The 20884-nt window shown below is 42.7% G+C and overlaps 7 non-coding genes across 7 annotated transcripts; all 7 read left to right on the forward strand.

Moving 5' to 3' along the window:
* The first annotated feature begins 3412 nt into the window (after positions 1-3412).
* Positions 3413-3486, forward strand: TRNAI-AAU (transfer RNA isoleucine (anticodon AAU)). Its single transcript has one exon. It is a non-coding gene; the product is annotated as a tRNA-Ile (tRNA).
* Positions 3487-11208: 7722 nt separating this feature from the next.
* TRNAI-AAU (transfer RNA isoleucine (anticodon AAU)) lies at positions 11209-11282 on the forward strand. Its single transcript has one exon. It is a non-coding gene; the product is annotated as a tRNA-Ile (tRNA).
* Positions 11283-11959: 677 nt separating this feature from the next.
* Positions 11960-12033, forward strand: TRNAI-AAU (transfer RNA isoleucine (anticodon AAU)). Its single transcript has one exon. It is a non-coding gene; the product is annotated as a tRNA-Ile (tRNA).
* A 1920-nt stretch (positions 12034-13953) lies between these two features.
* TRNAI-AAU (transfer RNA isoleucine (anticodon AAU)) lies at positions 13954-14027 on the forward strand. The gene has a single exon. It is a non-coding gene; the product is annotated as a tRNA-Ile (tRNA).
* A 1004-nt stretch (positions 14028-15031) lies between these two features.
* On the forward strand, positions 15032-15105 carry TRNAI-GAU (transfer RNA isoleucine (anticodon GAU)). The gene has a single exon. It is a non-coding gene; the product is annotated as a tRNA-Ile (tRNA).
* Positions 15106-15831: 726 nt separating this feature from the next.
* TRNAI-AAU (transfer RNA isoleucine (anticodon AAU)) lies at positions 15832-15905 on the forward strand. Its single transcript has one exon. It is a non-coding gene; the product is annotated as a tRNA-Ile (tRNA).
* A 2083-nt stretch (positions 15906-17988) lies between these two features.
* Positions 17989-18062, forward strand: TRNAI-AAU (transfer RNA isoleucine (anticodon AAU)). Its single transcript has one exon. It is a non-coding gene; the product is annotated as a tRNA-Ile (tRNA).
* The last annotated feature ends 2822 nt before the right edge of the window (positions 18063-20884 follow it).

The raw sequence follows: 20884 nt of genomic DNA on the forward strand, positions 1-20884 counted from the left end.
AATTTGGGAAATATTTCTGCAGAAGCATGAGATTGATGCAGAATTGGCACTCACAGCTTTAGAGTTACTAACACAAGATTGCTGTTTTGTTGGAAGCAGCTGTGCATACATGGTCACGGGTCAGTACTGCTGTGGGACATAACCAATGTTGTTGTGAGGATAAGGGTTGTATTTGTGAATGACTTAGGCATTTTCTTTAAGGGAAGAAAACTCCCCCTGCAACTGGCCGCCCTCCTATGCTCCAGTCAGAAGGCATACTTTTTCTGACTGAGCATGGTGCTAATCACGCCAAGTTAGCGAATTTGATCCCAGTATTGGCCACTTTGTCAATTTGGGAAATATTTCTGCAGAAGCATGAGATTGATGCAGAATTCCCACCCACAACTTTAGATTTACTATGACTAGTTTGCTGTTTTGTTTCAAGCAGCAGTCCATAAATGGTCACGGGTCGGTACTGCTGCGGGACTTCCAATGAGATGCATTTAACCTTCTTTGTCCCAGTTCTACTTGAATGTGATGCAGGCCACAAGTCAGTTTGAAGATAATTGTAATATTCATGAATTTCCTTCAGATCACATGGAGTTTTTCTTTAGGTTGTTGTGAGGATAAGGGTTGTATGTGTGAATGAGTTAGGCATTTTTTTTCCAAGGGAAGAAAAAATCCCCATGCAACTGGTCTCCCTCTTATGCTCCAGTCAGAAATGCAACTCTCAGCTGGCCGGTTAGCTCAGTTGGTTAGAGCATGGTGCTAATAACGCCAAGGTCACGGGTTTGATCCCCGTATTGTCCACTTTGTCATTTTGGGAAATATTTCTGCAGAAGCATGAGATTGATGCAGAATTGGCACTCACAGCTTTAGAGTTACTAACACAAGATTGCTGTTTTGTTGGAAGCAGCTGTGCATACATGGTCACGGGTCAGTACTGCTGCGGGACATAACCAATGTTGTTGTGAGGATAAGGGTTGTATTTGTGAATGAGTTAGGCATTTTCTTTCAAGGGAAGAAAACTCCCCCCTGCAACTGGCCTCCCTCCTATGCTCCAGTCAGAAGACGTACTTTTTCTGACTGAGCATGGTGCTAATAACGCCAAGTTAGCGTATTTGATCCCTGTATTGGCCACTTTGTCAATTTGGGAAAAATGTCTGCAGAAGCATTAGATTGATGCAGAATTCCCGCCCACAGCTTTAGATTTACTATGACAAGTTTGCTGTTTTGTTGGAAGCAGCAGTCCATAAATGGTCACAGGTCAGTACTGCTGTGCGAAATGACCAATGAGATGCATTTAACCTTCTTTGTCGCAGTACTACTTAAATTTGACGCAGGCCACAAGTCAGTTTGAAGATAATTGTAATATTCATGAATTTCCTTCAGATCACATGGAGTTTTTCTTTAGGTTGTTGTGAGGATAAGGGTTGTATGTGTGAATGGGTTAGGCATTTTTTTCCAAGGGAAGAAAACATCCCCCTACAACTGGCCTCCTGCTTATTCTTGAATCAGAAACAAAGCTCTCAGCTGGCTGTTTAGCTCAGTTGGTTAGAGCGTGGTGCTAATAATGCCAAGGTCATGGGTCCCTGTATTGGCCTCCTTGTCATTTTGGGAAATATTTCTGCAGAAGCATGAGATTGATGCAGAATTGGAACTCACAACTTTAGAGTTACTAACACAAGATTGCTGTTTTGTTGGAAGCAGCTGTGCATACATGGTCACGGGTCAGTACTGCTGTGGGACATAACCAATGTTGTTGTGAGGATAAGGGTTGTATTTGTGAATGAGTTAGGCATTTTCTTTAAGGGAAGAAAACTCCCCCCTGCAACTGGCCTCCCTCCTATGCTCCAGTCAAAAGGCATACTTTTTCTGACTGAGCATGGTGCTAATCACGCCAAGTTAGTGAATTTGATCCCAGTATTGGCCACTTTGTCAATTTGGGAAAAATGTCTGCAGAAGCATTAGATTGATGCAGAATTCCCGCCCACAGCTTTAGATTTACAATGAAAAGTTTGCTGTTTTGTTGGAAGTAGCTGTCCATAAATGGTCACAGGTCAGTCCTGCTGTGGACAATGACCAATGAGATGCATTTAACCTTCTTTGTCCCAGTTCTACTTAAATGTGATGCAGGCTACAAGTCAGTTTGAAGATAATTGTAATATTCATGAATTTCCTTCAGATCACATGGAGTTTTTCTTTAGGTTGTTTTGAGGATAAGGGTTGTATGTGTGAATGGGTTAGGCATTTTTTTCCAAGGGAAGAAAACATCCCCCTACAACTGCCCTCCTGCTTATGCTTGAGTCAGAAACAAAACGCTCAGTTGGTTAGAGCGTGGTGCTAATAATGCCAAGGTCATGGGTCCCTGTATTGACCTCCTTGTCATTTTGGGAAATATTTCTGCAGAAGCATGAGATTGATGCAGAATTGGAACTCACGACTTTAGAGTTACTAACACAAGATTGCTGTTTTGTTGGAAGCAGCTGTGCATACATGGTCACGGGTCAGTACTGCTGTGGGACATAACCAATGTTGTTGTGAGGATAAGGGTTGTATTTGTGAATGAGTTAGGCATTTTCTTTAAGGGAAGAAAACTCCCCCCTGCAACTGGCCTCCCTCCTATGCTCCAGTCAAAAGGCATACTTTTTCTGACTGAGCATGGTGCTAATCACGCCAAGTTAGTGAATTTGATCCCAGTATTGGCCACTTTGTCAATTTGGGAAATATTTCTGCAGAAGCATGAGATTGAGGCAGAATTCCCACCCACAACTTTAGATTTACTATGACTAGTTTGCTGTTTTGTTTCAAGCAGCTGTGCATACATGGTCACGGGTCAGTACTGCTGCAGGACATAACCAATGTTGTTGTGAGGATAAGGGTTGTATTTGTGAATGAGTTAGGCATTTTCTTTCAAGGCAAGAAAACTCCCCCCTGCAACTGGCCTCCCTCCTATGCTCCAGTCAGAAGGCATACTTTTTCTGACTGAGCATGGTGCTAATCACGCCAAGTTAGCGAATTTGATCCCAGTATTGGCCACTTTGTCAATTTGGGAAATATTTCTGCAGAAGCATGAGATTGATGCAGAATTCCCACCCACAACTTTAGATTTACTATGACTAGTTTGCTGGTTTGTTTCAAGCAGCAGTCCATAAATGGTCACGGGTCAGTACTGCTGCGGGACTTCCAATGAGATGCATTTAACCTTCTTTGTCCCAGTCCTACTTAAATGTGATGCAGGCCACAAGTCAGTTTGAAGATAATTGTAATATTCATGAATTTCCTTTAGATCACATGTAGTTTTTCTTTAGGTTGTTGTGAGGATAAGGGTTGTATGTATGAATGAGTTAGGCATTTTTTTTCCAAGGGAAGAAAAAATCCCCATGCACCTGGCCTCCCTCTTATGCTCCAGTCAGAAATGCGGCTCTCAGCTGGCCGGTTAGCTCAGTTGGTTAGAGCATGGTGCTAATAACCCCAAGGTCATGGGTTCGATCCCCGTATTGGCCACTTTGTCATTTTGGGAAATATTTCTGCAGAAGCATGAGATTGATGCAGAATTGGCACTCACAGCTTTAGAGTTACTAACACAAGATTGCTGTTTTGTTGGAAGCAGCTGTGCATACATGGTCACGGGTCAGTACTGCTGCGGGACATAACCAATGTTGTTGTGAGGATAAGGGTTGTATTTGTGAATGAGTTAGGCATTTTCTTTCAAGGGAAGAAAACTCCCCCCTGCAACTGGCCTCCCTCCTATGCTCCAGTCAGAAGACGTACTTTTTCTGACTTAGCATGGTGCTAATAACGCCAAGTTAGCGTATTTGATCCCTGTATTGGCCACTTTGTCAATTTGGGAAAAATGTCTGCAGAAGCATTAGATTGATGCAGAATTCCCGCCCACAGCTTTAGATTTACTATGACAAGTTTGCTGTTTTGTTGGAAGCAGCAGTCCATAAATGGTCACAGGTCAGTACTGCTGTGCGAAATGACCAATGAGATGCATTTAACCTTCTTTGTCGCAGTACTACTTAAATTTGACGCAGGCCACAAGTCAGTTTGAAGATAATTGTAATATTCATGAATTTCCTTCAGATCACATGGAGTTTTTCTTTAGGTTGTTGTGAGGATAAGGGTTGTATGTGTGAATGAGTTAGGCATTTTTTCCCAAGGGAAGAAAACATCCCCCTACAACTGGCCTCCTGCTTATGCTTGAGTCAGAAACAAAACGCTCAGTTGGTTAGAGCGTGGTGCTAATAATGCCAAGGTCACGGGTCCCTATATTGGCCTCCTTGTCATTTTGGGAAATATTTCTGCAGAAGCATGAGATTGATGCAGAATTGGAACTCACAACTTTAGAGTTACTAACACAAGATTGCTGTTTTGTTGGAAGCAGCTGTGCATACATGGTCACGGGTCAGTACTGCTGTGGGACATAACCAATGTTGTTGTGAGGATAAGGGTTGTATTTGTGAATGAGTTAGGCATTTTCTTTCAAGGGAAGAAAACTCCCCCCCGCAACTGGCCTCCCTCCTATGCTCCAGTCAGAAGACGTACTTTTTCTGACTGAGCATGGTGCTAATAACGCCAAGTTAGCAAATTTGATCCCAGTATTGGCCACTTTGTCAATTTGGGAAATATTTCTGCAGAAGCATGACATTGATGCAGAATTCCCACCCACAGCTTTAGATTTACTATGACTAGTTTGCTGTTTTGTTTCAAGCAGCAGTCCATAAATGGTCACGGGTCAAAACTGCTGCGGGATTTCCAATGAGATGCATTTAACCTTCTTTGTCCCAGTTCTACTTAAATGTGATGCAGGCCACAAGTCAGTTTGAAGATAATTGTAATATTCATGAATTTCCTTCAGATCACATGTAGTTTTTCTTTAGGTTGTTGTGAGGATAAGGGTTGTATGTGTGAATGAGTTAGGCATTTTTTTTCCAAGGGAAGAAAACACCCCCCTGCAACTGGCCTCCCTCTTATGCTCAAGTCAGAAATATGTCTCCCTGCTGGCCGGTTAGCTCAGTTGGTTAAAGCAGGGTGCTAATAACGCCAAGGTCATGGGTTCGATTCCCGTATTGGCCACTTTGTCATTTTGGGAAATATTTCTGCAGAAGCATGAGATTGATGCAGAATTGGCACTCACAGCTTTAGAGTTACTAACACAAGATTGCTGTTTTGTTGGAAGCAGCTGTGCATACATGGTCACGGGTCAGTACTGCTGCGGGACATAACCAATGTTGTTGTGAGGATAAGGGTTGTATTTGTGAATGAGTTAGGCATTTTCTTTCAAGGGAAGAAAACTCCCCCCCGCAACTGGCCTCCCTCCTATGCTCCAGTCAGAAGACGTACTTTTTCTGACTGAGCATGGTGCTAATAACGCCAAGTTAGCGAATTTGATCCCAGTATTGGCCACTTTGTCAATTTGGGAAATATTTCTGCAGAAGCATGAGATTGATGCAGAATTCCCACCCACAGCTTTAGATTTACTATGACTAGTTTGCTGTTTTGTTTCAAGCAGCAGTCCATAAATGGTCATGGGTCGGTACTGCTGCGGGACTTCCAATGAGATCCATTTAACCTTCTTTGTCCCAGTTCTACTTAAATGTGATGCAGGCCACAAGTCAGTTTGAAGATATTTGTAATATTCATGAATTTCCTTTAGATCACATGTAGTTTTTCTTTAGGTTGTTGTGAGGATAAGGGTTGTATGTGTGAATGAGTTAGGCATTTTCTTTCCAAGGGAAGAAGAAATCCCCATGCAACTGGCCTCCCTCTTATGCTCCAGTCAGAAATGCGACTCTCAGCTGGCCGGTTAGGTCAGTTGGTTAGAGCATGGTGCTAATAACGCCAAGGTCACGGGTTCGATCCCTGTATTGGCCACTTTGTCATTTTGGGAAATATTTCTGCAGAAGCATGAGATTGATGCAGAATTGGCACTCACAGCTTTAGAGTTACTAACACAAGATTGCTGTTTTGTTGGAAGCAGCTGTGCATACATGGTCACGGGTCAGTACTGCTGCGGGACATAACCAATGTTGTTGTGAGGATAAGGGTTGTATTTGTGAATGAGTTAGGCATTTTCTTTCAAGGCAAGAAAACTCCGCCCTGCAACTGGCCTCCCTCCTATGCTTCAGTCAGAAGGCATACTTTTTCTGACTGAGCATGGTGCTAATCACGCCAAGTTAGCGAATTTGATCCCAGTATTGGCCACTTTGTCAATTTGGGAAATATTTCTGCAGAAGCATGAGATTGATGCAGAATTCCCACCCACAGCTTTAGATTTACTATGACTAGTTTGCTGTTTTGTTTCAAGCAGCAGTCCATAAATGGTCACGGGTCAGTACTGCTGCGGGACTTCCAATGAGATGCATTTAACCTTCTTTGTCCCAGTTCTACTTAAATGTGATGCAGGCTACAAGTCAGTTTGAAGATAATTGTCATATTCATGAATTTCCTTCAGATCACATGTAGTATTTCTTTAGGTTGTTGTGAGGATAAGGGTTGTATGTGTGAATGAGTTAGGCATTTTTTTTCCAAGGGAAGAAAAAAGCCCCATCCAACTGGCCTCCCTCTCATGCTCCAGTCAGAAATGCGACTCTCTGCTGGCCGGTTAGCTCAGTTGGTTAGAGCATGGTGCTAATAAAGCCAAGGTCACGGGTTTGATCCCCGTATTGGGCACTTTGTCATTTTGGGAAATATTTCTGCAGAAGCATGAGATTGATGCAGAATTGGCACTCACAGCTTTAGAGTTACTAACACAAGATTGCTGTTTTGTTGGAAGCAGCTGTGCATACATGGTCACGGGTGAGTACTGCTGCGGGACATAACCAATGTTGTTGTGAGGATAAGGGTTGTATTTGTGAATGAGTTAGGCATTTTCTTTAAGGGAAGAAAACTCCCCCCTGCAACTGGCCTCCCTCCTATGCTCCAGTCAGAAGGCATACTTTTTCTGACTGAGCATGGTGCTAATCACGCCAAGTTAGCGAATTTGATCCCAGTATAGGCCACTTTGTCAATTTGGGAAATATTTCTGCAGAAGCATGAGATTGATGCAGAATTCCCACCCACAACTTTAGATTTACTATGACTAGTTTGCTGTTTTGTTTCAAGCAGCAGTCCATAAATGGTCACGGGTCAGTACTGCTGCGGGACTTCCAATGAGATGCATTTAACCTTCTTTGTCCCAGTCCTACTTAAATGTGATGCAGGCCACAAATCAGTTTGAAGATAATTGTAATATTCATGAATTTCCTTCAGATCACATGTAGTTTTTCTTTAGGTTGTTGTGAGGATAAGGGTTGTATGTGTGAATGAGTTAGGCATCTTTTTTCCAAGGGAAGAAAAAATCCCCCTGCACCTGGCCTCCCTCTTATGCTCCAGTCAGAAATTCGGCGGTTAGCTCAGTTGGTTAGAGCATGGTGCTAATAACGCCTAGGTCATGGGTTCGATCCCCGTATTGGCCACTTTGTCATTTTGGGAAATATTTCTGCAGAAGCATGAGATTGATGCAGAATTGGCACTCACAGCTTTAGAGTTACTAACACAAGATTGCTGTTTTGTTGGAAGCAGCTGTGCATACATGGTCACGGGTCAGTACTGCTGCGGGACATAACCAATGTTGTTGTGAGGATAAGGGTTGTATTTGTGAATGAGTTAGGCATTTTCTTTCAAGGGAAGAAAACTCCCCCCTGCAACTGGCCTCCCTCCTATGCTCCAGTCAGAAGACGTACTTTTTCTGACTGAGCATGGTGCTAATAACGCCAAGTTAGCGTATTTGATCCCTGTATTGGCCACTTTGTCAATTTGGGAAAAATGTCTGCAGAAGCATTAGATTGATGCAGAATTCCCGCCCACAGCTTTAGATTTACTATGAAAAGTTTGCTGTTTTGTTTCAAGCAGCAGTCCATAAATGGTTACAGGTCAGTACTGCTGTGCGAAATGACCAATGAGATGCATTTAACCTTCTTTGTCGCAGTACTACTTAAATTTGACGCAGGCCACAAGTCAGTTTGAAGATAATTGTAATATTCATGAATTTCCTTCAGATCACATGGAGTTTTTCTTTAGGTTGTTGTGAGGATAAGGGTTGTATGTGTGAATGGGTTAGGCATTTTTTTCCAAGGGAAGAAAAAATCCCCCTACAACTGGCCTCCTGCTTATGCTTGAGTCAGAAACAAAACACTCAGCTGGCTGTTTAGCTCAGTTGGTTAGAGCGTGGTGCTAATAATGCCAAGGTCATGGGTCCCTGTATTGGCCTCCTTGTCATTTTGGGAAATATTTCTGCAGAAGCATGAGATTGATGCAGAATTGGAACTCACAACTTTAGAGTTACTAACACAAGATTGCTGTTTTGTTGGAAGCAGCTGTGCATACATGGTCACGGGTCAGTACTGCTGTGGGACATAACCAATGTTGTTGTGAGGATAAGGGTTGTATTTGTGAATGAGTTAGGCATTTTCTTTAAGGGAAGAAAACTCCCCCCTGCAACTGGCCTCCCTCCTATGCTCCAGTCAAAAGGCATACTTTTTCTGACTGAGCATGGTGCTAATCACGCCAAGTTAGTGAATTTGATCCCAGTATTGGCCACTTTGTCAATTTGGGAAATATTTCTGCAGAAGCATGAGATTGAGGCAGAATTCCCACCCACAACTTTAGATTTACTATGACTAGTTTGCTGTTTTGTTTCAAGCAGCTGTGCATACATGGTCACGGGTCAGTACTGCTGCGGGACATAACCAATGTTGTTGTGAGGATAAGGGTTGTATTTGTGAATGAGTTAGGCATTTTCTTTCAAGGGAAGAAAACTCCCCCCTGCAACTGGCCTCCCTCCTATGCTCCAGTCAGAAGACGTACTTTTTCTGACTGAGCATGGTGCTAATAACGCCAAGTTAGCGTATTTGATCCCTGTATTGGCCACTTTGTCAATTTGGGAAAAATGTCTGCAGAAGCATTAGATTGATGCAGAATTCCCGCCCACAGCTTTAGATTTACTATGAAAAGTTTGCTGTTTTGTTGGAAGCAGCTGTCCATAAATGGTCACAGGTCAGTACTGCTGTGGGAAATGACCAATGAGATGCATTTAACCTTCTTTGTCCCAGTTCTACTTAAATGTGATGCAGGCTACAAGTCAGTTTGAAGATAATTGTAATATTCATGAATTTCCTTCAGATCACATGGAGTTTTTCTTTAGGTTGTTGTGAGGATAAGGGTTGTATGTGTGAATGAGTTAGGCATTTTTTCCAAGGGAAGAAAACATCCCCCTACAACTGGCCTCCTGCTTATGCTTGAGTAAGAAACAAAACTCTCAGCTGGCTGTTTAGCTCAGTTGGTTAGAGCGTGGTGCTATTAATGCCAAGGTCACGGGTCCCTGTATTGGCCTCCTTGTCATTTTGGGAAATATTTCTGCAGAAGCATGAGATTGATGCAGAATTGGAACTCACAACTTTAGAGTTACTAACACAAGATTGCTGTTTTGTTGGAAGCAGCTGTGCATACATGGTCACGGGTCAGTACTGCTGTGGGACATAACCAATGTTGTTGTGAGGATAAGGGTTGTATTTGTGAATGAGTTAGGCGTTTTCTTTAAGGGAAGAAAACTCCCCCCTGCAACTGGCCTCCCTCCTATGCTCCAGTCAGAAGGCATACTTTTTCTGACTGAGCATGGTGCTAATCACGCCAAGTTAGCGAATTTGATCCCAGTATTGGCCACTTTGTCAATTTGGGAAATATTTCTGCAGAAGCATGAGATTGATGCAGAATTCCCACCCACAACTTTAGATTTACTATGACTAGTTTGCTGTTTTGTTTCAAGCAGCAGTCCATAAATGGTCACGGGTCAGTACTGCTGCGGGACTTCCAATGAGATGCATTTAACCTTCTTTGTCCCAGTTCTACTTAAATGTGATGCAGGCTACAAGTCAGTTTGAAGATAATTGTCATATTCATGAATTTCCTTCAGATCACATGTAGTATTTCTTTAGGTTGTTGTGAGGATAAGGGTTTTATGTGTGAATGAGTTAGGCATTTTTTTTCCAAGGGAAGAAAAAATCCCCCTGCAACTGGCCTCCCTCTTATGGTCCAGTCAGACATATGCCTCTCAGCTGGCCGGTTAGCTCAGTTGGTTAGAGCGTGGTGCTAATAACGCCAAGGTCACACGATCCCCGTATTGGCCACTTTGTCATTTTGGGAAATATTTCTGCAGAAGGATGAGATTGATGCAGAATTGGCACTCACAGCTTTAGAGTTACTAACACAAGATTGCTGTTTTGTTGGAAGCAGCTGTGCATACATAGTCATGGGTCAGTACTGCTGCGGACATAACCAATGTTGTTGTGAGGATAAGGGTTGTATTTGTGAATGAGTTAGGCATTTTCTTTCAAGGGAAGAAAACTCCCCCCAGCAACTGGCCTCCCTCCTATGCTCCAGTCAGAAGACGTACTTTTTCTGTCTGAGCATGGTCCTAATAACGCCAAGTTAGCGTATTTGATCCCTGTATTGGCCACTTTGTCAATTTGGGAAAAAAATGTCTGCAGAAGCATTAGATTGATGCAGAATTCCCACCCACAGCTTGAGATTTACTATGACAAGTTTGCTGTTTTGTTGGAAGCAGCTGTGCATACATGGTCACAGGTCAGTACTGCTGCGGGACATAACCAATGTTGTTGTGAGGATAAGGGTTGTATTTGTGAATGAGTTAGGCATTTTCTTTCAAGGGAAGAAAGCTCCCCCCTGCAACTGGCCTCCCTCCTATGCTCCAGTCAGAAGGCATACATTTTCTGACTGAGCATGGGGCTAATCACGCCAAGTTAGCGAATTTGATCCCAGTATTGGCCACTTTGTCAATTTGGGAAAAATGTCTGCAGAAGCATTAGATTCATGCAGAATTCCCTCCCACAGCTTTAGATTTACTATGACTAGTTTGCTGTTTTGTTGGAAGCAGCAGTCCATAAATGGTCACAGGTCAATACTGCTGTGGGAAATGACCAATGAGATGCATTTAACCTTCTTTGTCCCAGTTCTACTTAAATGTGATGCAGGCTACAAGTCAGTTTGAAGATAATTGTCATATTCATGAATTTCCTTCAGATCACATGTAGTTTTTCTTAAGGTTGTTGTGAGGATAAGGGTTTTATGTGTGAATGAGTTAGGCATTTTTTTTCCAAGGGAAGAAAAAATCCCCCTGCAACTGGCCTCCCTCTTATGCTCCAGTTAGAAATATGCCTCTCAGCTGGCCGGTTAGCTCAGTTGGTTAGAGCATGGTGCTAATAATGCCAAGTTCACGGGTTCGATCCCCGTATTGGCCACTTTGCCATCTTGGGAAATATTTCTGCAGAAGGATGAGATTGATGCAGAATTGGCACTCACAGCTTTAGAGTTACTAACACAAGATTGCTGTTTTGTTGGAAGCAGCTGTGCATACATAGTCACGGGTCAGTACTACTGCGGACATAACCAATGTTGTTGTGAGGATAAGGGTTGTATTTGTGAATGAGTTAGGCATTTTCTTTCAATGGAAGAAAACTCCCCCCTGCAACTGGCCTCCCTCCTATGCTCCAGTCAGAAGGCATACTTTTTCTGACTGAGCATGGTGCTAATCACGCCAAGTTAGCGAATTTGATCCCAATATTGGCCACTTTGTCAATTTGGGAAATATTTCTGCAGAAGCATGAGATTGATGCAGAATTCCCACCCACAGCTTTAGAGTTACTATGACTATTTTGCTGTTTTGTTGGAAGCAGCAGTCCATAAATGGTCACAGGTCAGTACTGCTGTGGGAAATGACCAATGAGATGCATTTAACCTTCTTTGTCCCAGTTCTACTTAAATGTGATGCAGGCTACAAGTCAGTTTGAAGATAATTGTCATATTCATGAATTTCCTTCAGATCACATGTAGTTTTTCTTTAGGTTGTTGTGAGGATAAGGGTTTTATGTGTGAATGAGTTAGGCATTTTTTTTCCAAGGGAAAAAGACCTTCAGCTGGCCGGTTAGCTCAGTTGGTTAGAGCGAGGTGCTAATAACGCCAAGGTCACGGGTTCGATCCCCGTATTGGCCACTTTGTCATTTTGGGAAATATTTCTGCAGGAGCATGAGATTGATGCAGAATTGGTACTCACAGCTTTAGAGTTACTAACACAAGATTGCTGTTTTGTTGGTAGCAGCTGTGCATACATGGTCACGGGTCAGTACTGCTGCGGGACATAACCAATGTTGTTGTGAGGATAAGGGTTGTATTTGTGAATGAGTTAGGCATTTTCTTTCAAGGGAAGAAAACTACCCCCTGCAACTGGCCTCCCTCCTATGCTCCAGTCAGAAGGCATACTTTTTCTGACTGAGCATGGTGCTAATCACGCCAAGTTAGCGAATTTGATCCCAGCATTGGCCACTTTGTCAATTTGGGAAATATTTCTGCAGAAGCATGAGATTGATGCAGAATTCCCACCCACAGCTTTAGATTTACTATGACTAGTTTGCTGTTTTGTTTCAAGCAGCAGTCCATAAATGGTCACGGGTCAGTACTGCTGCGGCACTTCCAATGAGATGCATTTAACCTTCTTTGTCCCAGTTCTACTTAAATGTGATGCAGGCCACAAGTCAGTTTGAAGATAATTGTAATATTCATGAATTTCCTTCAGATCACATGTAGTTTTTCTTTAGGTTGTTGTGAGGATAAGGGTTGTCTGTGTGAATGAGTTAGGCATTTTTTTCCAAGGTTAGAAAAAATCCCCCTGCAACTGGCCTCCCTCCTATGCTCCAGTCCGAAGGCATACTTTTTCTGACTGAGCATGGTGCTAATCACGCCAAGTTAGCGAATTTGATCCCAGTATTGGCCACTTTGTCAATTTGGGAAAAATGTCTGCAGAAGCATTAGATTGATGCAGAATTCCCACCCACAGCTTTAGATTTACTATGACAAGTTTGCTGTTTTGTTGGAAGCAGCAGTCCATAAATGGTCACAGGTCAGTACTGCTGTGGGAAATGACCAATGAGATGCATTTAACCTTCTTTGTCGCAGTACTACTTAAATGTGATGCAGGCCACAAGTCAGTTTGAAGATAATTGTAATATTCATGAATTTCCTTCAGATCACATGGAGTTTTTCTTTAGGTTGTTGTGAGGATAAGGGTTGTCTGTGTGAATGAGTTAGGCATTTTTTTTCCAAGGGAAGAAAACATCCCCCTACAACTGGCCTCCTGCTTATGCTTCAGTCAGAAACAAAACTCTCAGCTGGCTGTTTAGCTCATTTGGTTAGAGCGTGGTGCTAATAATGGCAAGGTCACGAGTCCCCGTATTGGCCTCCTTGTCATTTTGGGAAATATTTCTGCAGAAGCATGAGATTGATGCAGAATTGGCACTCACAGCTTTAGAGTCACTAACACAAGATTGCTGTTTTGTTGGAAGCAGCTGTGCATACATGGTCACGGGCCAGTACTGCTGCGGGACATAACCAATGTTGTTGTGAGGATAAGGGTTGTATTTGTGAATGAGTTAGGCATTTTCTTTCAAGGGAAGAAAACTCCCCCCTGCAACTTGCCTCCCTCCTATGCTCCAGTCAGAAGGCATACTTTTTCTGACTGAGCATGGTGCTAATCACGGCAAGTTAGCGGATTTGATCCCAGTATTGGCCACTTTGTCAATTTGGGAAATATTTCTGCAGAAGCATGAGATTGATGCAGAATTCCCACCCACAGCTTTAGATTTACTATGACAAGTTTGCTGTTTTGTTGGAAGCAGCAATCCATAAATGGTCACAGGTCAGTACTGCTGTGGGAAATGACCAATGAGATGCATTTAACCTTCTTTGTCGCAGTACTACTTAAATGTGATGCAGGCCACAAGTCAGTTTGAAGATAATTGTAATATTCATGAATTTCCTTCAGATCACATGGAGTTTTTCTTTAGGTTGTTGTGAGGATAAGGGTTGTCTGTGTGAATGAGTTAGGCATTTTTTTCCAAGGGAAAAAGACTCTCAGCTGGCCGGTTAGCTCAGTTGGTTAGAGCGTTGTGCTAATAATGCCAAGGTCACGGGTTCGATCCCCGTATTGGCCACTTTGTCATTTTGGGAAATATTTCTGCAGAAGGATGAGATTGATGCAGAATTGGCACTCACAGCTTTAGAGTTACTAACACAAGATTGCTGTTTTGTTGGAAGCAGCTGTGCATACATAGTCACGGGTCAGTACTGCTGCGGACATAACCAATGTTGTGGTGAGGATAAGGGTTGTATTTGTGAATGAGTTAGGCATTTTCTTTCAAGGGAAGAAAACTCCCCCCTGCAACTGGCCTCCCTCCTATGCTCCAGTCAGAAGGCTTACTTTTTCTGACTGAGCATGGTGATAATCACGCCAAGTTAGCGAATTTGATCCCAGTATTGGCCACTTTGTCAATTTGGGAAATATTCTGCAGAAGGATGAGATTGATGCAGAATTGGCACTCACAGCTTTAGAGTTACTAACACAAGATTGCTGTTTTGTTGGAAGCAGCTGTGCATACATAGTCACGGGTCAGTACTACTGCGGACATAACCAATGTTGTTGTGAGGATAAGGGTTGTATTTGTGAATGAGTTAGGCATTTTCTTTAAGGGAAGAAAACTCCCCCCTGCAACTGGCCTCCCTCCTATGCTCCAGTCAGAAGGCATACTTTTTCTGACTGAGCATGGTGCTAATCACGCCAAGTTAGCGAATTTGATCCCAGTATTGGCCACTTTGTCAATTTGGGAAATATTTCTGCAGAAGCATGAGATTGATGCAGAATTCCCACCCACAGCTTTAGATTTACTATGACTAGTTTGCTGTTTTGTTGGAAGCAGCAGTCCATAAATGGTCACAGGTCAGTACTGCTGTGGGAAATGACCAATGAGATTCATTTAACCTTCTTTGTCCCAGTTCTACTTAAATGTGATGCAGGCTACAAGTCAGTTTGAAGATAATTGTCATATTCATGAATTTCCTTCAGATCACATCTAGTTTTTCTTTAGGTTGTTGTGAGGATAAGGGTTTTATGTGTGAATGAGTTAGGCATTTTTTTTCCAAGGGAAAAAGACTTTCAGCTGGCCGGTTAGCTCAGTTGGTTAGAGCGTGGTGCTGATAACGCCAAGGTCATGGGTTCGATCCCCGTATTGGCCACTTTGTCATTTTGGGAAATATTTCTGCAGAAGCATGAGATTGATGCAGAATTGGCACTCACAGCTTTAGAGTTACTAACACAAGTTTGCTGTTTTGTTGGAAGCAGCTGTGCATACATGGTCACGGGTCAGTACTGCTGCGGGACATAACCAATGTTGTTGTGAGGATAAGGGTTGTATTTGTGAATGAGTTAGGCATTTTCTTTCAAGGGAAGAAAACTCCCCCCTGCAACTGGCCTCCCTCCTATGCTCCAGTCAGAAGGCATACTTTTTCTGACTGAGCATGGTGCTAATCACGCCAAGTTAGCGAATTTGATCCCAGTATTGGCCACTTTGTCAATTTGGGAAATATTTCTGCAGAAGCATGAGATTGATGCAGAATTCCCACCCACAGCTTTAGATTTACTATGACTAGTTTGCTGTTTTGTTGGAAGCAGCAGTCCATAAATGGTCACAGGTCAGTACTGCTGTGGGAAATGACCAATGAGATGCATTTAACCTTCTTTGTCCCAGTTCTACTTAAATGTGATGCAGGCTACAAGTCAGTTTGAAGATAATTGTCATATTCATGAATTTCCTTCAGATCACATGTAGTTTTTCTTTAGGTTGTTGTGAGGATAAGGGTATTATATGTGAATGAGTTAGGCATTTTTTTTCCAAGGGAAGAAAAAATCCCCCTCCAACTGGCCTCCCTCTTATGGTCCAGTCAGAAATATGCCTCTCAGCTGGCTGGTTAGCTCAGTTGGTTAGAGCGTGGTGCTAATAACACCAAGGTCACGGGTTCGATCCCCGTATTGGCCACTTTGTCATTTTGGGAAATATTTCTGCAGAAGGATGAGATTGATGCAGAATTGGCACTCACAGCTTTAGAGTTACTAACACAAGATTGCTGTTTTGTTGGAAGCAGCTGTGCATACATAGTCATGGGTCAGTACTGCTGCGGACATAACCAATGTTGTTGTGAGGATAATGGTTGTATTTGTGAATGAGTTAGGCATTTTCTTTCAAGGGAAGAAAACTCCCCCCTGCAACTGGCCTCCCTCCTATGCTCCAGTCAGAAGGCTTACTTTTTCTGACTGAGCATGGTGATAATCACGCCAAGTTAGCGAATTTGAACCCAGTATTGGCCACTTTGTCAATTTGGCAAATATTCTGCAGAAGGATGAGATTGATGCAGAATTGGCACTCACAGCTTTAGAGTTACTAACACAAGATTGCTGTTTTGTTGGAAGCAGCTGTGCATACATAGTCACGGGTCAGTACTACTGCGGACAAAACCAATGTTGTTGTGAGGATAAGGGTTGTATTTGTGAATGAGTTAGGCATTTTCTTTCAAGGGAAGAAAACTCCCCCCTGCAACTGGCCTCCCTCCTTTGCTCCAGTCAGAATGCATACTTTTTCTTACTGAGCATGGTGCTAATCACGCCAAGTTAGCGAATTTGATCCCAGTATTGGCCACTTTGTCAATTTGGGAAATATTTCTGCAGAAGCATGAGATTGATGCAGAATTGCCACCCACAGCTTTAGATTTACTATGACAAGTTTGCTGTTTTGTTGGAAGCAGCAGTCCATAAATGGTCACAGGTCAGTACTGCTGTGGGAAATGACCAATGAGATGCATTTAACCTTCTTTGTCCCAGTTCTACTTAAATGTGATGCAGGCTACAAGTCAGTTTGAAGATAATTGTCATATTCATGAATTTCCTTCAGATCACATGTAGTTTTTCTTTAGGTTGTTTTGAGGATAAGGGTTTTATGTGTGAATGAGTTAGGCATTTTTTTCCAAGGGAAAAAGACTCTCAGCTGGCCGGTTAGCTCAGTTGGTTAGAGCGTTGTGCTAATAACGCCATGGTCACGGGTTCGATCCCCGTATTGCCCACTTTGTCATTTTGGGAAATATTTCTGCAGAAGGATGAGATTGATGCAGAATTGGCACTCACAGCTTTAGAGTTACTAACACAAGATTGCTGTTTTGTTGGAAGCAGCTGTGCATACATAGTCACGGGTCAGTACTGCTGCGGACATAACCAATGTTGTTGTGAGGATAAGGGTTGTATTTGTGAATGAGTTAGGCATTTTCTTTCAAGGGAAGAAAACTCCCCCCTGCAACTGGCCTCCCTCCTATGCTCCAGTCAGAAGGCTTACTTTTTCTGACTGAGCATGGTGATAATCACACCAAGTTAGCGAATTTGATCCCAGTATTGGCCACTTTGTCAATTTGGGAAATATTCTGCAGAAGGATGAGATTGATGCAGAATTGGCACTCACAGCTTTAGAGTTACTAACACAAGATTGCTGTTTTGTTGGAAGCAGCTGTGCATACATAGTCACGGGTCAGTACTGCTGCGGACATAACCAATGTTGTTGTGAGGATAAGGGTTGTATTTGTGAATGAGTTAGGCATTTTCTTTCAAGGGAAGAAAACTCCCCCCTGCAACTGGCCTCCCTCCTATGCTCCAGTCAGAAGGCATACTTTTTCTGACTGAGCATGGTGCTAATCACGCCAAGTTAGCGAATTTGATCCCAGTATTGGCCACTTTGTCAATTTGGGAAATATTTCTGCAGAAGCATGAGATTGATGCAGAATTCCCACCCACAGCTTTAGATTTACTATGACTAGTTTGCTGTTTTGTTGGAAGCAGCAGTCCATAAATGGTCACAGGTCAGTACTGCTGTGGGAAATGACCAATGAGATGCATTTAACCTTCTTTGTCCCAGTTCTACTTAAATGTGATGCAGGCTACAAGTCAGTTTGAAGATAATTGTCATATTCATGAATTTCCTTCAGATCACATGTAGTTTTTCTTTAGGTTGTTGTGAGGATAAGGGTTTTATGTGTGAATGAGTTAGGCATTATTTTTCCAAGGGAAAAAGACTTTCAGCTGGCCGGTTAGCTCAGTTGGTTAGAGCGTGGTGCTAATAACGCCAAGGTCATGGGTTCAATCCCCGTATTGGCCACTTTGTCATTTTGGGAAATATTTCTGCAGAAGCATGAGATTGATGCAGAATTGGCACTCACAGCTTTAGAGTTACTAACACAAGTTTGCTGTTTTGTTGGAAGCAGCTGTGCATACATGGTCACGGGTCAGTACTGCTGCGGGACATAACCAATGTTGTTGTGAGGATAAGGGTTGTATTTGTGAATGAGTTAGGCATTTTCTTTCAAGGGAAGAAAACTCCCCCCTGCAACTGGCCTCCCTCCTATGCTCCAGTCAGAAGGCATACTTTTTCTGACTGAGCATGGTGCTAATCACGCCAAGTTAGCGAATTTGATCCCAGTATTGGCCACTTTGTCAATTTGGGAAATATTTCTGCAGAAGCATGAGATTGATGCAGAATTCCCACCCACAGCTTTAGATTTACTATGACTAGTTTGCTGTTTTGTTGGAAGCAGCAGTCCATAAATGGTCACAGGTCAGTACTGCTGTGGGAAATGACCAATGAGATGCATTTAACCTTCTTTGTCCCAGTTCTACTTAAATGTGATGCAGGCTACAAGTCAGTTTGAAGATAATTGTCATATTCATGAATTTCCTTCAGATCACATGTAGTTTTTCTTTAGGTTGTTGTGAGGATAAGGGTATTATATGTGAATGAGTTAGGCATTTTTTTTCCAAGGGAAGAAAAAATCCCCCTGCAACTGGCCTCCCTCTTATGGTCCAGTCAGAAATATGACTCTCAGCTGGTTGGTTAGCTCAGTTGGTTAGAGCGTGGTGCTAATAACACGAAGGTCATCCCCGTATTGGCCACTTTGTCATTTTGGGAAATATTTCTGCAGAAGGATGAGATTGATGCAGAATTGGCACTCACAGCTTTAGAGTTACTAACACAAGATTGCTGTTTTGTTGGAAGCAGCTGTGCATACATAGTCATGGGTCAGTACTGCTGCGGACATAACCAATGTTGTTGTGAGGATAAGGGTTGTATTTGTGAATGAGTTAGGCATTTTCTTTCAAGGAAAGAAAACTCCCCCCTGCAACTGGCCTCCGCCTATGCTCCAGTCAGAAGCATACTTTTTCTGACTGAGCATGGTGCTAATCACGCCAAGTTAGCGAATTTGATCCCAGTATTGGCCACTTTGTCAATTTGGGAAAAATGTCTGCAGAAGCATTAGATTGATGCAGAATTCCCACCCACAGCTTTAGATTTACTATGACAAGTTTGCTGTTTTGTTGGAAGCAGCAGTCCATAAATGGTCACAGGTCAGTACTGCTGTGGGAAATGACCAATGAGATGCATTTAACCTTCTTTGTCGCAGTACTACTTAAATGTGATGCAGGCCACAAGTCAGTTTGAAGATAATTGTAATATTCATGAATTTCCTTCAGATCACATGGCGTTTTTCTTTAGGTTGTTGTGAGGATAAGGGTTGTCTGTGTGAATGAGTTAGGCATTTTTTTTCCAAGGGAAGAAAACATCCCCCTACAACTGGCCTCCTGCTTATGCTTGAGTCAGAAACAAAACTCTCAGCTGGCTGTTTAGCTCATTTGGTTAGAGCGTGGTGCTAATAATGGCAAGGTCACGGGTCCCCGTATTGGCCTCCTTGTCATTTTGGGAAATATTTCTGCAGAAGCATGAGATTGATGCAGAATTGGCACTCACAGCTTTAGAGTTACTAACACAAGATTGCTGTTTTGTTGGAAGCAGCTGTGCATACATGGTCACGGGTCAGTACTGCTGCGGGACATAACCAATGTTGTTGTGAGGATAAGGGTTGTATTTGTGAATGAGTTAGGCATTTTCTTTCAAGGGAAGAAAACTCCCCCCTGCAACTGGCCTCCCTCCTATGCTCCAGTCAGAAGGCATACTTTTTCTGACTGAGCCTGGTGCTAATCACGCCAAGTTAGCGGATTTGATCCCAGTATTGGCCACTTTGTCAATTTGGGAAATATTTCTGCAGAAGCATGAGATTGATGCAGAATTCCCACCCACAGCTTTAGATTTACTATGACTAGTTTGCTGTTTTGTTGGAAGCAGCAGTCCATAAATGGTCACAGGTCAGTACTGCTGTGGGAAATGACCAATGAGATGCATTTAACCTTCTTTGTCCCAGTTCTACTTAAATGTGATGCAGGCTACAAGTCAGTTTGAAGATAATTGTCATATTCATGAATTTCCTTCAGATCACATGTAGTTTTTCTTTAGGTTGTTGTGAGGATAAGGGTATTATATGTGAATGAGTTAGGCATTTTTTTTCCAAGGGAAGAAAAAATCCCCCTGCAACTGGCCTCCCTCTTATGGTCCAGTCAGAAATATGCCTCTCAGCTGGCTGGTTAGCTCAGTTGGTTAGAGCGTGGTGCTAATAACACCAAGGTCATGGGTTCGATCTCCGTATTGGCCACTTTGTCATTTTGGGAAATATTTCTGCAGAAGGATGAGATTGATGCAGAATTGGCACTCACAGCTTTAGAGTTACTAACACAAGATTGCTGTTTTGTTGGAAGCAGCTGTGCATACATAGTCACGGGTCAGTACTGCTGCGGACATAACCAATGTTGTTGTGAGGATAAGGGTTGTATTTGTGAATGAGTTAGGCATTTTCTTTCAAGGAAAGAAAACTCCCCCCTGCAACTGGCCTCCCTCCTATGCTCCAGTCAGAAGCATACTTTTTCTGACTGAGCATGGTGCTAATCACGCCAAGTTAGCGAATTTGATCCCATTATTGGCCACTTTGTCAATTTGGGAAAAATGTCTGCAGAAGCATTAGATTGATGCAGAATTCCCACCCACAGCTTTAGATTTACTATGACAAGTTTGCTGTTTTGTTGGAAGCAGCAGTC

This window comes from Ambystoma mexicanum, chromosome 1p (assembly GCF_040938575.1).
Source record: "Ambystoma mexicanum isolate Mex_15411 chromosome 1p, UKY_AmexF1_1, whole genome shotgun sequence".
NCBI classification, from domain to species: domain Eukaryota; kingdom Metazoa; phylum Chordata; class Amphibia; order Caudata; family Ambystomatidae; genus Ambystoma; species Ambystoma mexicanum.